Source organism: Vulpes vulpes, unplaced genomic scaffold (genome assembly GCF_048418805.1).
Source record: "Vulpes vulpes isolate BD-2025 unplaced genomic scaffold, VulVul3 Bu000000639, whole genome shotgun sequence".
Taxonomy (NCBI): Eukaryota; Metazoa; Chordata; class Mammalia; order Carnivora; family Canidae; genus Vulpes; species Vulpes vulpes.
In genome coordinates, this window is record NW_027325681.1 from 380,156 (window position 1) to 395,514 (window position 15,359).

General features: G+C 37.2%; 1 long non-coding RNA gene across 1 annotated transcript in view; it reads right to left on the reverse strand.

The window, feature by feature from the left end:
* Window positions 1-1,962: 1,962 nt before the first annotated feature.
* Window positions 1,963-15,359, reverse strand: part of LOC140596588 (uncharacterized) — a 41,692-nt gene continuing 28,295 nt past the window's right edge. Inside the window, exons 2-3 of the long non-coding RNA XR_011998500.1 lie at window positions 2,754-2,918; window positions 1,963-2,586 (exon numbers count right to left, since the gene is read on the reverse strand). This is a non-coding gene — a long non-coding RNA (uncharacterized lncRNA). The remainder of the gene's footprint in view (window positions 2,587-2,753; window positions 2,919-15,359) is intronic.

Consider the following 15,359-nt stretch of genomic DNA (forward strand, 5'->3'; position numbering starts at 1 on the left):
TTTCTTCTCCAGCATTTGCCTTAGCCTACTCATGTAGCTATTGTTTAGTTTCTACTACTGTCATCCTTGGTCTTTAAAGATAACCTGACAGTAGAATATGGTTTCTTTGTGTCCTGGGTGTGATGGCATGACTGTGAGCCCTGGTGTCCTCTGACAGTCCATTCCCAAGTCAGCTACAGAATGGGGGCCTCCATGTCCCGCAGGTAAGGCTGATGCTTAGGTAAGCGGGTATAACCCAGGGAGTCCCAGAAATTGTGACACACAGCTGGGGGTGGGTCACACTGCATGACCAGCCTAATATTGCCTTCACAGGAAAGGCTTCTCTAAACCTACTCTAGCCTGACTCCTCTGCCCTCCCATGGCATCCTTTGTATTGTTCTTACCCTTCTTGCCTATCTTTCCAAATAGACAAGTGAGATCCTTGTCAGCAAAGGCTAGATGTTCAATATCTCTGTATCCCTAGAGCCTAGTACATTATCTGCCAAATAATGAGTGCCAATAAAATGTTTGTTGATTCAATAAATTAATGAGGTGGACCTGTGAATTCTCTCTGGAAAACATGAGTTAGATCTCACTTCAGGGCAGCCTGGGTGGCTCAGTGGTTTAGCGCCGCCTTCTGCCCAGGGTGTGATCCTGGAGACCTGGGATGGAGTCCCACATTGAGCTCCCTGCATGGAGCCTGCTTCTCCCTCTGCCTGTGTCTCTCCCTCTCTCCCGCTCTCTCTCTCTCTCTGTGTCTGTCATGAATAAATCTTTTTTTTTAAAAAAAGATCTCACTTCATTTTTTTCTCTTTGCGAAGAAATGCCCAGGCTCTATCAATACATAATTGAAAAAGTGATGGATATAGCACATAATAAAAATAAGTGATATTAATTAGTTTAAATTTAATTTTAATTAGTTTTTAGAATTAATTTAAATTATCCCAAGGCACTTTATTTGGAAACTATTAAAGGGATATATGCCCAATAGAACATCAAATAAGAAATAACAGAGGTTTTTTTCTGTTTGTTTTCAGAAAAGACTGTTAGAAAGACGTATCCGTGTTACTTGCTATGCATCTCAAGTTCTGGGTTATTTTAGTGATTAGGTACATATCAAGTATAAGTGATACCCTAAATGCTACAAAGTTATAAAGATGAAGAGAGGAAATTTAAGGCATAGCCACAGAAACCCGAAAATGCATGTAAAACTACGCTTAAAGGTATGCATGTTTAAACTATGTTTACAGACTGTGTTGTTGACTTACAACCCTGCTTCTTTGTTCCTTGGAGTCAGCTGGTATCTCCACTTTTTCAGTGCTCTGTACTGCATTCTTGTATTTTTTAAAAGATTTACTTATTTATTATTTTAAAGTGAGAAAGAGTGAGCACGAGAGTGTGCAGGGGAAGGGGCAGAGGGAGAGAATCTGCAGCAGACTCCAAGCTCAGCCTGCAGTGGGGTAGGGCTCTATCATTTGACCCCGAAATCATGACCCATGCTTGAAACCAAGAGTCAGAGCTTGACCCACTGTGCCACCCAGGTGGCCCTGCACTACATCCTTAATCTCTGCCTCTTTCTAGCTTCCAGCTTTGCCTGGTCTCTTGCGTAATCTCTTTTGTGAATTGTAGCATGCCTCTTACATCCATGAACTTACATGGTTTTTGCAATTTCATGGATGATATATCCTTTCCCTAAGAACAATCCTAGAATTTGCTGCAGAAAAATTCTCAGGCTACTTTTACGAACTTTGTAATGGGTTGCTACCAGCTGACAACATTTTATCTTGCTTTCCTTGAGAGGAAACAAGCATGCCCTTTCACATACAAGCAAACTTTGTTTTGCAATGCTTACCTGGCACAAATCATGGTCCCTGGTATTGGTCTGTGAAAGGGAAAAGGCATGAGGATGAGAGTTTCTATTTATTAAATAAATTGAAAATAAATAGTTGACAAATTAATGTGTGTGTGTGTGTGTGTGTGTGTGTGTGTTTTAGAGTGCAAACAATGGACTACATGAATACTTCCTTGAGTTGAACTCACCTTGCCAGTCACTCAGCTCTCTGGCAGTTAACAAAAAGGTTTTAAGATAGAAAGTGGACTATTTAGCCTTCATTAATCATTCATAGTGTTCAAACACATCATCCAGTAACTGAAGAGGGGCTAATGGTAGCTAAGCTTGAGTCTGTTGTCAAAAGTAGGTTTAACTTTCTATGAACTCACTGGCCACAAAGAATGCTGCCTGTTTACTATTCCAAATGTCACCAGCTAGGAGCAAACGGATGACTACTAATGGTAATTAAATACCTCTGAAGCCATTTGTACCGATAACAAAGAGTTACTGTCAGAACTTGAATGAAGTCCATCTGCCCATTTTAAAAGAATGTTAACATTATATAAGTGATAAAGCAGACAGCAACAACTAAATAAATAGACAAACAAATAAGTTTGGCGATAACATTTCTCTAGATGAACACTTGGTTTCTTTCCTTTGGAAATGAGAGATGAATGAAAATATTCCGTAGCCCTCAGTTGTTTCAATCCCACTTTGGTCCACGAAGTAATTAGAAGGAGGTTTTTCGTAAAGGTCTTCCATCTGTATTCTCAAAGCTGTGGAAAGAATTGTTTGAAATTCTATTTGAATTTTTTTTTTCTTTCTACCTTGCAAACTTCCAAGATTCAGTTTCTGCCATTGGCTATTTAATTTAATGCATATGCTCTCATCTCCTTAAGTGAAGGGGGAAAAAAGTGTGGATTATTCTGCTTTCCGTCCTTACCGCACAGAACCCCACAGTTGCTCCTTCTCGCACAGATGGATTGACAGCCTGGGGTTTTTCTTTGGTGGGCTCATCTATTCAGCTGCCCCTGAGGCTCCTGCAAGGGGCTGGCTGACTTCTGTTGGCTGTCCACCGAGGTTTCCTCTGCATCTTCATCTTTCTCTACTGTGACAAGACAAAATATGAAAAGATATTGCATGAAAGAACCAAAAGGTGAAGGATATCTAAATGCTTTTGAAATACACCTAAAATCCTAGAGCTGCTGGAATAAAAGTGCACAGAGGGTTCTGAGAGGGAGCTAATGCATTCATCAAGCCTTTGGAAAGGCAGTTTCTTATAAAGGTATGGACTTCATTAAATCAGCTCTCTTTTACCAGGAGGTAGAAGTACCCGTATATCTGATGGCTCAGTTCTAGTGGGAAGAAAAAGTGGTAGGTGAAGAAGAGGAAGAGCAAGGGCATTGGTAGCAATTGTGCAGTGGGAGGTGCATGAGTAGTGAGAACTTGGACATTTATCCATGTCCTTACCCAGTGCTTAAAGGGGCACTGGAGAAGGAACGACAACCATCTTGAAGACACCGAGATCAGAGCTAAGAAAGAAAAATGAGTGTATAAAATCTAAAACGGCAGCCTGTATCAATTAGGCTTTTTATGTTCCAAATAACAGAAAACTTGAACTGTTTAAAACAATAGGAGGATTTATTGACTTATATAACTGGGAAGTCTAGAAGTAGGGCGGACTCCAAGATTGGTTTGATCTAGCTCAACAATGTCCCTAAGGACTCTGTCTCTTTGCTCTGCCTTTTGTTCATGGTGTCAGTTTTATCCTGAGCCTGATTTCACACATGGTTGCAAGATGGCTGCCAGCAGCTCCGGGGACTGCATTCTTTCTCACATGTGCCCAGAGAGAGACAGAGAGAGGTAGAGTGTCTTTCTCCTAACCGAACAAAAGTCCTGGATTTTAGTCTGATAGGACCAGTGTAGCAATTCCGCATGGTTCTCAAGAAAGGAGACACATCCCATCAAGGCAATGTTTTCCCTGCTTCCTTAATAGAGTTAGGTCATGTTTGTTTTGCAAATGGGCTCAAACTGAATAGCAATGTACTGCTCACATCTAGAACTGGGGATGAGGGGTCAATGCCCCTCAAACTGCAAAATGGTGGTGGTGAGGAGAAGAGCAATGAAATAGATGTGGCAAGGCAGTTCATAATGTATGCCATGATCCTAGTATAGCAATTCCGCATGGTTCTCAAGAAAGGAGACATCCCATCAAGGCAATGTTTTCCCTGCTTCCTTAATAGAGTTATTTAAGAAGAATTTACAGTATTTCTCAAAGTGTTGTTCATGGACTAAAATGATAAAGGTTGCTTAAATGCAGATTCCTGGGTTCTTCCCAAGTTGACCTTCTGAGTCATAATCCGCGTGAGTGACAGCTGGGAATTTGCACTTAGGGCAAGCTTTCTGGGTCATTTTTATGCCACCCTGCATATGGAAATTTCATAGAAACTTACTCAGAGGTAAAAGTAACACAGGACTCTCATCTTGCTTTAGAATTTGATAGTTTCTTATAGTACCTTCATAAACAGTCTTGAACAAAAATAGCTACCAATAGTTGCCACCCTAATAACATCTCACATTAATATGGACCTTGTTTTATCTTAGTAAAATGTAAAACTCTTTTATTAAAGGTATCTATAAAATGATTTATATATTTTTGTTCAGGGAATAAGTCTAGCTTTTTGGCATCTTATAGGCAAAAAAAATTATGCGCTGCATTTTTCTCTTTTTAAGGGATGCTTTTAAAATTATCCACATGTACTTAAACTTCATCTTAACTTCCTTTTGGAACTAGCGATGGGTATTGCCACACTTAACAAACATTGACTGAGAGACATGCATTTCTACTACATTTGGAAAAAGGGCAAGTACTTCTAATTTTATGTGGCTTTTCTATATCAAGTAAAAATTCATTTTTCTCTTAAGAAAGATGAAAAGAAAAGAAGAATGAGATTTTTGTCTTCTGGCCAAACAATGATTTATTGATAAAACTTTTCTTCACAAAATTAGTTTGAGTAAAATTTCCTCATATACTGAGATAGATCAATAGCATTATCTTTATTATTTTTTATTATCCTGGTGATGATGATGAGTCTCAAAGCATGAAGAATCCAGTGAGTTTTCCGATGGGTTGAGAACAATTTTAGGAACAAGATTTCTACATGAATTATGTGCATAGATTTTGAACATATTTTTTCATTCAAATATGTTATTGTGTGTCTAATATATACTATGCTGCTTTGCTAAATGTTGAGGATACAGTCATCAGTAAAACATTCGTGGTACCTGCTCTCATAGAATTCATCATCTAGTACTATACCGTTCAATATGGTAGCCACTAGCCACTATGGCTATTTATATTTAAATTTGAAATAAATGCAATTAAAATGTTTTCAGTTGTATTAGCAACATGTCAAGTGCTAAACAACCACATGTGGCCAGTGGCTGTAGTATTGGGACAGTGCAGATACAGAGTAGTTCCATCATTACAGAAGATTCCATTGAACAACAATGGTAGTAGAATCAAATAAACTTCCCTGGGGGTGGGGGAGGGGGTGGTCCAAGATGGTAGCATAGGAAGATCCTGAACTCGCCTCCTCCAACAGACATACCAGATCTACAACCACATATGAAATAATTCCTGCTGAGAAAGAACCAAAAACTAGCTGAACAATTTCCTCTACAACAAGGAATAAAAGGACCACATCACGAGATGGGTAAGAGGCTGAGATTAGGTCTTGCCGGAAATCCCATCCCTCCCCTGGCATAGTGACATACAATAGAGAGTGATCTCATGGGCTGAAGCATCTCACTGAGAATCAAGGGAGTTTGTGACCCATCCTGAACACCTCAACCATTGGGACTTGCATCAGAAAGATGAGGCCCCCAAAGCATCTGGCTTTGGAAACCAATGGAGCTTACATCCAGGGGATTGTGAAGATCTAAGTACTACTTTCAAGGGACTTGCACATGGACTCACTTGTCCTGGCAAACAGTGCAAAGGCAGTAGTTTGAGAGGTGACTAGATTATATATGAAGGTGATTCAGTTGCTAATCTTAAAATAGTTGCCAGAAAGGCAGGGGTTAGGTGGGATTTTCCTAGGGGATGGAGGTTCTGGAGAGCATCATTTTTTTCTCTCCCTCTGCTTTGCTAGTACAGACATGAGGATTTGCCACACACCTGATGCTCTTCTCCAGCATCACCAAACTGTGGGTGTGCCCTACCGCCAGTGCTGTTTCCTGGCTTTGCTAAAGCCACACATGTGTCCCACCCCTAAAACTCTTCTCCTGCCTTTGCCATGCAAAAGGGAACAAAAAAGAAGCTGAGGTAACTTCATTTATATCAGACAAAATAGATTTTATAACAAAGACTGTAATAAATGACACAGAAGGACATTACATAATGACAAATGGGCTAACCCAACAAGAGAATATTAATAATTGTAAGTATTTACATATCCAATATAGGAACACGTAAATATATACAGAAAATATTAGCTGACCTAAGGGAGAAATTGAAACCAATACAATCATAGTAGGGGACTTTAATACCCCACTTATATGAATGGAAGAAAGTCTAGACAGAAAATCAACAAGGAAACATTAGTCTTAAATAACACATTAGAGTAGATGTGCTTAATAGGTATATACAGAACATTCATTCCATTCCAAAACACAGAATACACATTCTTCTCAAGTTCTCATAGAACATTCCAAGGACAAATCACATGTTAGACCACAAAAGAAATCTCAATAAATTTAAGAAGATTGAAATCATATTAGGCACTTTTCTGACCACAATGGTATGAAACTAAAAAAATATATATATAAGATGAAAACTAGAAAAACCACAAATAAGTGGAAGATTAAGTATAGATTAAACAACATGCTACTGAACAACCAATGGGACAATACAGAAATCAAAGGGGAAATTTTAAAAATATTTAAGATAAATTAAATGGCAATACAACTCCAAATCTGTGGGATGCAGGAAAAGCATTCTTAAGAGGGAAGTACATAGCCATACAGGCCTATCTTAACAAAGAAGAAAAACCTCAAATAAAGTAATCTAACTTTATACCTAAAGGAACTAGGAAAAGAAAAACACATGAAGTCTAAAGTTAGTAGAAGGAAGGAAATAGAGTGGATCAGAGTGGAAGTAGACTGAAAAAAACAATAGAAAGAAAACTGAAACTAAACCTGATTCTTTGAAAGGAAAAACAAATTAATAAGCCATTCGCTAAATTCTCTAAGAAAAAAAAAGAGAGATGGTTCAATAAATAAAATCAGAAATGAAAAAGAAGTTACAACTGAAACCACAGAAATACAAAAGATCATAAGAGACTACTATGATCAACAAACTGGAGACATAGAAGAAATGGATAAATTCCTAAACAATCATCCAAGACTGAATCATGAAGAAGTAGAAAATCTGAACAGACCTATTACAAGTAAGGAGATCGAATCAGTAATCAGAAGCTTCCCCCAAACCTAAAGTCCAGGATCAGATGGCTTCACTGCTGAATTCTACCAAGCAAAGATACTGAATGGGAGATGCTTTTACCAATGACATGTCACATAAAGGGTTAGTATCCAAAATATATAAGGAATTTATAAAACTCAACCCCCACAAAACACCCAATTAAAAATGGGCAGAAGACATAAATAGACATTTCTCTAAAAAAAAATCTATATTACCAACAGACACATGAAAAGATGCTCAACATCAAGCATCATCAGACAGATGCCAATCAAAACCATAATGAGATAGCACCTTATACCTCTCAGAATACCTAAAATAAAGACACAAGAAAAACAGGTGTTGGCAAGGGTGTGGAGGAAAAGGAATATTTGTGCACTGTTGGTGGGAATGCAAACTGGTGCAGCCAATATGGAAAATAATGTGGAGTTTCCTCAAAAAGGTAAAAATAGAACTATCATAAAATCCAGCAATCCCACCACTGGGTATTTACCCAAAGAATATAAACACACCAATTCAAACGGATACATGCACCCCTATGTTAAACAGAATTGTTTACAATAGCTAAATTTTGGAAGCAACCCAAGTGTCCATCATTGATGAATGGATACAGAAGATGTGATGTATACATATTATTCATTCCTAAAAAAAATTTGAAATCTTGCCATTTGCAACAACATGAATGGGGCTAGAGTATAATGCTAAGTGAAATAAGAGAAAGATAAATACCATATGATTTCACTTATATGTGGAATTTAAGAAACAAAACAAATGAGCAAAGGGCAAAAAGAGAGAGAGAGAGAGAGAGAGAGAAACCAAGAAATAGACTCTAAATTATAGAGAACAAACTTATGGTTACCAGAGGGGAGGGGTTTGGGGAAGGGGTCAGTTAAGTAGGTGATGGGGATTCAGGAGTACACTAGATGATAAGCACCAAGTGAGGTATGGATAATCATTATATTGTACAACTGAAACTAATAAAACATTGTATGTTAACTAGAATTAAAATAAAAACTTTTAAAAAATAAAATAAAGGCCACATATGATAAACTCACAACAAACATAATGCTCAATGGTGAAAAGCTAAACTATTTTCCATAAGATTAGGAACAAGACAAGGATGCCCACTCTTACTGCTTTCATTCAACATAGTATTGGCAGTCTTAGCCATGGCAATTAAGCAAGAAAAAGAAATATATGCCATCTAAATGGCATCTAAATAAAATGCCATCTAAATAAAATTATCACTATTTTTAGATGACATGATTCTACATAGAAAAAAAAACTCTAAGGACTCTTCCAAAAAACTCCTAGATATAATATATGAATTCACTAAATTTATAGGCTATAAAACCAATATAGGGAAATTGTTTGCATTTCTATACAATAATGATGAACTAGTAGAAAGAGAAATTAAGAAAACAATCCCATTTGCAATGGCATCAAAAAGAGTAAAATATCTAGAAATAAATTAAGTCAAGAAGTAAAAGGTCTGTACACCGAAAACTGTAGAACATTGGTGAAAGGAATGGAAGAAGGCACAAATAAATGGAAAGATATTTCATGTTCCTGGATTGGAAGAATTAATATTGTTAAAATGTCCATATTCCCCAAAGTAATTCATAGATTCAATCTAACCCCTATAAAAATTCCAATGGTATATTTTGGAGAATTAGAACAAATAATTTTAAAATATGTATGGAACCACCAAAAAAGCCCAAAGAGCCAAAATAATCTTGAGAAAAAACAAAGCTGGAGGTCTCATGCTCCCTGATTTGAAATACGCATAGACACATAGACCAACAGAACAAAGAGCCCAGATATAAACCCATGCATATATGATCAATTAATTTATGATGAAGGAGAGATGAATATACAATGAGGAAAGTACAATCTCTTCCATAAATGGTGTTGGGAAAACTGGGCAGCCACATGTAAAAGAATAGAACTAAATCACTCTTTTTTAAAGGTCCCCCAAAATTAATATTCATAAATTAACGTACATAACAGTGGGAATTTGAGAGACACAAACTGCCAAATAGAATTAGTGGCTGCATGGGCACAATGTATGCTTATGTTACCAAAAATGTACAAATTTCACTTAAGTACTCGCCATGATAATATATAAATACCTAAGACAGCTATTTGGTCCCAGGTCAGCCTAAGGAGATGCTGAGACCTCCCAGCTATATAAAGAACTCATACAACTCAATGGCAAACAAATAAAAATGACTAAAAAATGGGCAGAGGATCTGAATAGACATTTTCCCAAAGAAGACATACAGATGGCCAACAGGCATAGGAAAGGTATTTCATATCATTAATCATCAGGGAAATGCAAATCAATACCACAATGAGGTATCACCTCACATCTGTCAGAATGCCTATTATTAAAAAGATAAGAACTAAGTTGGAGAGGTTGTGGAAAAAAGGGAACCTTCATATATTGTTAATGGGAATGTGAATTGATGCAGCTACTATGTAAAATAGTATTAAGGTTTCTCAAATAACTAAAACGAGAAATACTATGTGATCCAGGTATTTCACTTCTGGGTATTTATCTGAAGAAAACAAAAACAGTATTTTAAAAAGATATATGCACTTCTATGTTCATTTCAGTATTATTTACAATAGTCAAGATATGGAAATAACCCTTATGCCCATTAGTGGATAAACGGAAAAGATAAAGTATATATACACAATAGGAGATTACTCAGCCATAAAGAAAAAAATCTTGCCTTTGGTGACAACATGGATAGATCTTAAGGGTACTATTCTAAGTGAAATAAGTCAGAATGAAAGACAAATACTGTATGATTTCACTTAATGTGAACTCTAAAAACAAAACAAATGAGCAAACAAAATAAAACTCGTTGATATGGAGAAGGGATTGGTGGTTTTTCAGAGGGGAAGGGTGTTGGGAGGTGCAAAAAGGGTGAATGAGGGTCAATTTTATGGCAACAAATGTCAATCAGCCCCATTGTGATGCTCACTTTGTAGCACATGCAAATATTGAATTATTACGTGGTACACTTGAAACTAATATGTCATATGCCAATATTACCTCAATTTTTTTAAAAAAGCAAAGAACAGACTATTTCAAATCATGGTTCCAACACCTAATAGTTGTATGATCTTGGAAAAATTACTGAATCTCTCTGAACCTGATTCGTAAACTTCCCAACTTATAAATTTTCTAATTATAAGATAGGGATATGATAGCAATGCACAGAGTTATTGAAGATTACATGAAATAGTGTTAGGAAGACTGTTAGGTGAGTATTAAGCACATGATAAACACTCCATAATTCTAGACTATCATCATCATCTTTAGCATTAAACATTTTCTTGACCATGGGAGCATTTTATTCTTCTCTAATTTTCATTCAGCAGACAGAAGAGATTCTCTGATTCCAGAGAAGGACAGGAGAAGATGGGTCTTGGCTGTGATCGCCTTGTCTTTCAGATTCCATTCTAGAATTTTCCAGGGAGGTGCTTTTACATCTCTTGCAGTCGTTTGCTTGGTCTATGAACAATGTGGGTGTCACAAATCACTCGAGATATAGTAGACTGCTTTTAAATATGAGAGAATTTTAAGAATCATCCACCTCTTTCTTTCTATTGTTAAATCGGAAACCAAGGGGCATAAAGATACTGTGGCTTTTTTAAAAAAATGATACTGTAGTAAGTAGGCACCGCTATTTGGGTAAATTTATTAACATTATCTTAGGTTTTGCCGAATAGCAAACAGTTTTTATCTCCAAGGCCAAATGCACCGATTGGTAGCAATTTCCTGCGGAGCTTTTGAGAAGTATTGCAAGGCCTATCAGAACACAGCAAGAAAGAACTCTGTGATCAATTAGTGATGCCTGCCAAGGACATGGGGTTTAGGGGGGATTGGCATACATTTATCTATTTATCAACCTTTTTAAAAGGACAGGTTGATTACAGAAATAAGCAGGTTTCTTGTTTTGGGCTACTATTGCTAAGTGCAGCTGTCTTCACTAGATTAAAGTTTATCTGTCTGAGGTCTAAAATCACCTCAGGCCTATTTTATTTAGACTTAAATCCCATGAGCTATTGGCTTCACCAGCTGTAAATGAGTCCAAGGAACGAAATCCTGCACGACTTGGAAGGCAGGGAGACTGTGTTTTACATTTCACAGTCCATTAGTTAGATCAGATGACAACTTTTGAGACGCACAATTTGTACTATTACTTTGCTCCCAAATGAGGTAAGGTAGGAGGAAATAAAAGTATAAAAATCTTCCCAAAATGCAGTTTCACTGTGTCATTCCCTATTCAGGAGCCCACGGTGGCTTCCTACTGCAAATAAGCAGCTCTTTTTAACTTTCAATATATTCTTTTTTTTCTTTTAAAGATATTTATTTATTTATTTATTTATTTATTTATTTATTTGAGACTCAGAGAGAGGCAGAGACATAGGCAGAGGGAAAAGTAGGCCCCCTCTGGAAAGCCTACTGTGGAACTCGATCCTAGGACCCCCGGGTAACGACCTGAGCCAAAGGCAGACACCCAACCACTGGGCCACTCAGGTGCTCCACTTTCAAGATGTTCTGTAATCAAGCCCCACATCCTATGTTTCTAGGCTTTAATTTTGCAACTCGTCAACAATAGTTATTTCAGAGCATCCCAAAATCACATAGTGCCCAGTTTATATTTCTTGATAATAGTTCCATATGGGTTGGTTTAATCTTCCCGACCAGATTAGTTGCATTTAAGAAATAAAGCTTCATCTTACATGTCTCCTAAACTTCTCAGTGCATTGACTACAGCACAAAGTAGACTAAATAGTAAGATCCATAAGGATGGGGCATTCTTAACAGTTATGGGCCTCAATAAATATTTGTTGATCTTATTTCTCAATTACAGTATTTCAATAAGTGTTTGATTGGTTCTCTGATTGAAAGGAGAAATCAAATAATGTATTACTATTATTTTCTGTTTAGAAATTCATTGCAGTGGGAATTCTATCTGATGTGTATAAAGGAAGTAACATGATGTTGTCTACAACAGGGTTTGATTGACATTGAGATAAAAATACATCATTCTTCTAATAGCTTCCCTGAGGCGGCTTTCTGAGAGAGACCCGACTATCTGACTCTAATTTCTGAAGGGTGATTTATGGTATATTATGTGTAGCTAGTAAGAACAGGGCAACTCTAGGTGGATTATCTCTGGATATGTTTTATAGCTATAAATTATGATTAAAAATCACAAATGTAAAATTCCAAATCCTTAATATGTTAAGAGATTTGATTCATAAACACTTTTTCCCTAATACAAAAGTCATATTACCTCAAAACTTTGCAAAATAATAAAACTATTATTAAGAAACTAAATTCTTTTTTTTTAACGATTTTATTTATTTATTCATGAAAGACACAGAGAAAGAGAGAGAGAGAGAGAGAGAGAGAGATAGGGGCAGAGACACAACATAGGCAGAGGGAGAAGCAAGGAAGGAGCCCGAAGTGGGACTTGATTCCGGGTCTCCAGGATCACACCCCTGGGCTGACGGCAGCACTAAACCGCTGAGCCACCCAGGCTGAAAAAAACAAAAAACAAAAAACAAAACAAAACAAACAAACAAAAAAAAACCCCTAGATTCTTCTACAAGCTTTTCAACTATGGATTAAAATTATATTAGAGTCATTTACAACCCAGATGCTTAATTATTATTGTCTTTTGTTCCAACAAAAATTACGAATGACTTAAAGGAGAAAAACTGAGAGAGGTAGACTACGGATGAAACTAAAGTGATAAAGTAATACTGGTTTTCTTAGCAAAACAAGTTTCTACAGGAACTGTTAAATATAAAAGAAAACAACTGTGTTTAGCAACAATAGGCAGGTGTGGACATATAATTTTATAATATTCTTGACGATTGTGGGGAAAATGTACTCTTACTGCTACATTTAAGTCACAGAAGTAGTGAAACGATCTGAATTCTGGAGATGTGAAAGTATATGCCTGACTTTCTCTCTCTTACTCTCTGTCCTGTCCTGTTTCCTCACCGTTCCTGAATTCCTCTGATCGTGATAGTTCTATGTCCTTATTCAAAACAACAGCTTTACAACAGAATTCTAATACGGAATTAACTTCTGGCATACCAGTGCACAGATACCTTTTTTTAAATGAAATAAAGTTTGTTGTTTGGGCCCCCGCTCCAGTAGGCTAATAGCTGAATACTAGAATAAGAGATCAGTATTCCCAAGTAGAAGGAACATTACGGCTCTGGTCTTACTCAACTACTTGATGCCACCCAATGTACAGGTCTCTTACTTCCCTTCCATGCCTTTGCACATTATGCCTTATTGCTAGAAACACTTTTCCCTGCTTCTCTCATCTTGGTAACTTCTATTTGTCCGTTAGGCCTGATTAGCCCCATGCACCCCAGCACACACCCTCATTTGGTTAGGTCAGGGATCCTTTGTCCCTCAGTGTTCTCACAGCACTGTGGACTTGCTCTGTCATAGCAGGGGAAGCCTGCAGTCACTTTACTGATTTTCTCCAATTTGCAACTTGAGGACAAGGAAGTATTTTAATTTATATTCAATGCCAGCACCTAGGCCAGGGTGTGTGGCAACGAGTAGAAACTCTCTGGGTATTGGTTTAATGAAAAAGCAAGTCAATAAAACTTTATTCAAGGTTCTTAAAAACTACTGAATAAATAAATGCACTTTTATCATCAGATTATTAACTCTTCAAGGGTCAGAACTATCTAATTTATGTATCTTCAATGCCTGTGTCAATCTTTTGCATATTGAGGTGTTGAAGGAAATACTTGCCCCAGAAATTGAATTGTTACTTTCAGGTATAATTAATAACTATAATAAGGTCCCTGAATGTCCTTATTAGTGAAAGTTAGGGTAGAGGGAAGTTAACTTTTCTCAAGAGAAGATATTGGTCTATAATTTTTCTAGAAATTATTAGTCAATAATTTCTAGAGCAAGGTTTTCAAAACTTATCTGATAGTGAGAATCATCTGAGGGACATTCCCTAAAAATCTAGCTCTCCTGTTCCCATTCCAGACATACTGTAGCATTAGAATCTCTAGGAGCGGGGATTTTACATTTTTGTCAGGTGACTTTTTTTATGATTTGGGGGAGGTGTGACATACAAGTCATGGCACTTGAGAGGAGTTTTACCTAAGCACTTTGATAGCCACATTTTATGTTCAAAATTATGAATTCGCTTCTTCCTCAGATTACAAAGTACATTCTAGTTTACTGCATTGGAATGATTCTAAATACTGAAAAATTCTAAATTAATAAAGGTCCATAATAATCAGGATTCTTTTCTGAGCCAAATTTTCTGATTTGAACCCAGAAGCCTGGGTTCAAATTATATTAAGCATGAGCTCAAAAAGATACAGTGCAATTTAAAAAGCATCTCCTCCTACTTTTAGTCCCAACCCTTTATAAATGATCACAAATTAAATGATGGTCCTTCCCAGTGACAAATGATTCTATTTGTGTCACCTGGGACCACAAAAATCTCTCTCACTCCTTTTGCAGTCAGCTGTAGAGAGCAGAGAACGGTTTTATACACCACTTTGCTGTCATGTGTGACTTTCTGAACTCCACAGGCATATATTTATCTGGTTGGTGTTATGTTAACAAATTAAAACGAAAACAAAGCATAACATAACCAAGCTAGCACTTGCGTGTCAATCTCCCATCTCCAAGATTTCTCTTTAGAAATCACTTTGAGGACTTTGGGGTCAAGGAGAAAGGCGAGAATGGTCCCCTTCCATTGACCATTCCCACAAAGTGATCACATTCACAGGTGAGTCTTTTAACCTTCTCCCTTTTTCACCAAGCATGTGTACATGTGTCTAACAGCTCCCTGCACCCCTGTAAAGCAAATTACGAGGAACAAAGGACATTAGCCTTCCGGGGCTGAGGAGCAAGGTAACCTGCAGAAACACACAAGAGACACAGAACAAACAAGGAAGAACTAACTGACTAATGAACAGGACAGGAAACCAATCCAGAAAAACAAACAGGTGGAGAAAGCAACTGGTGATCAAACAAAGGAGCAGAGTGAC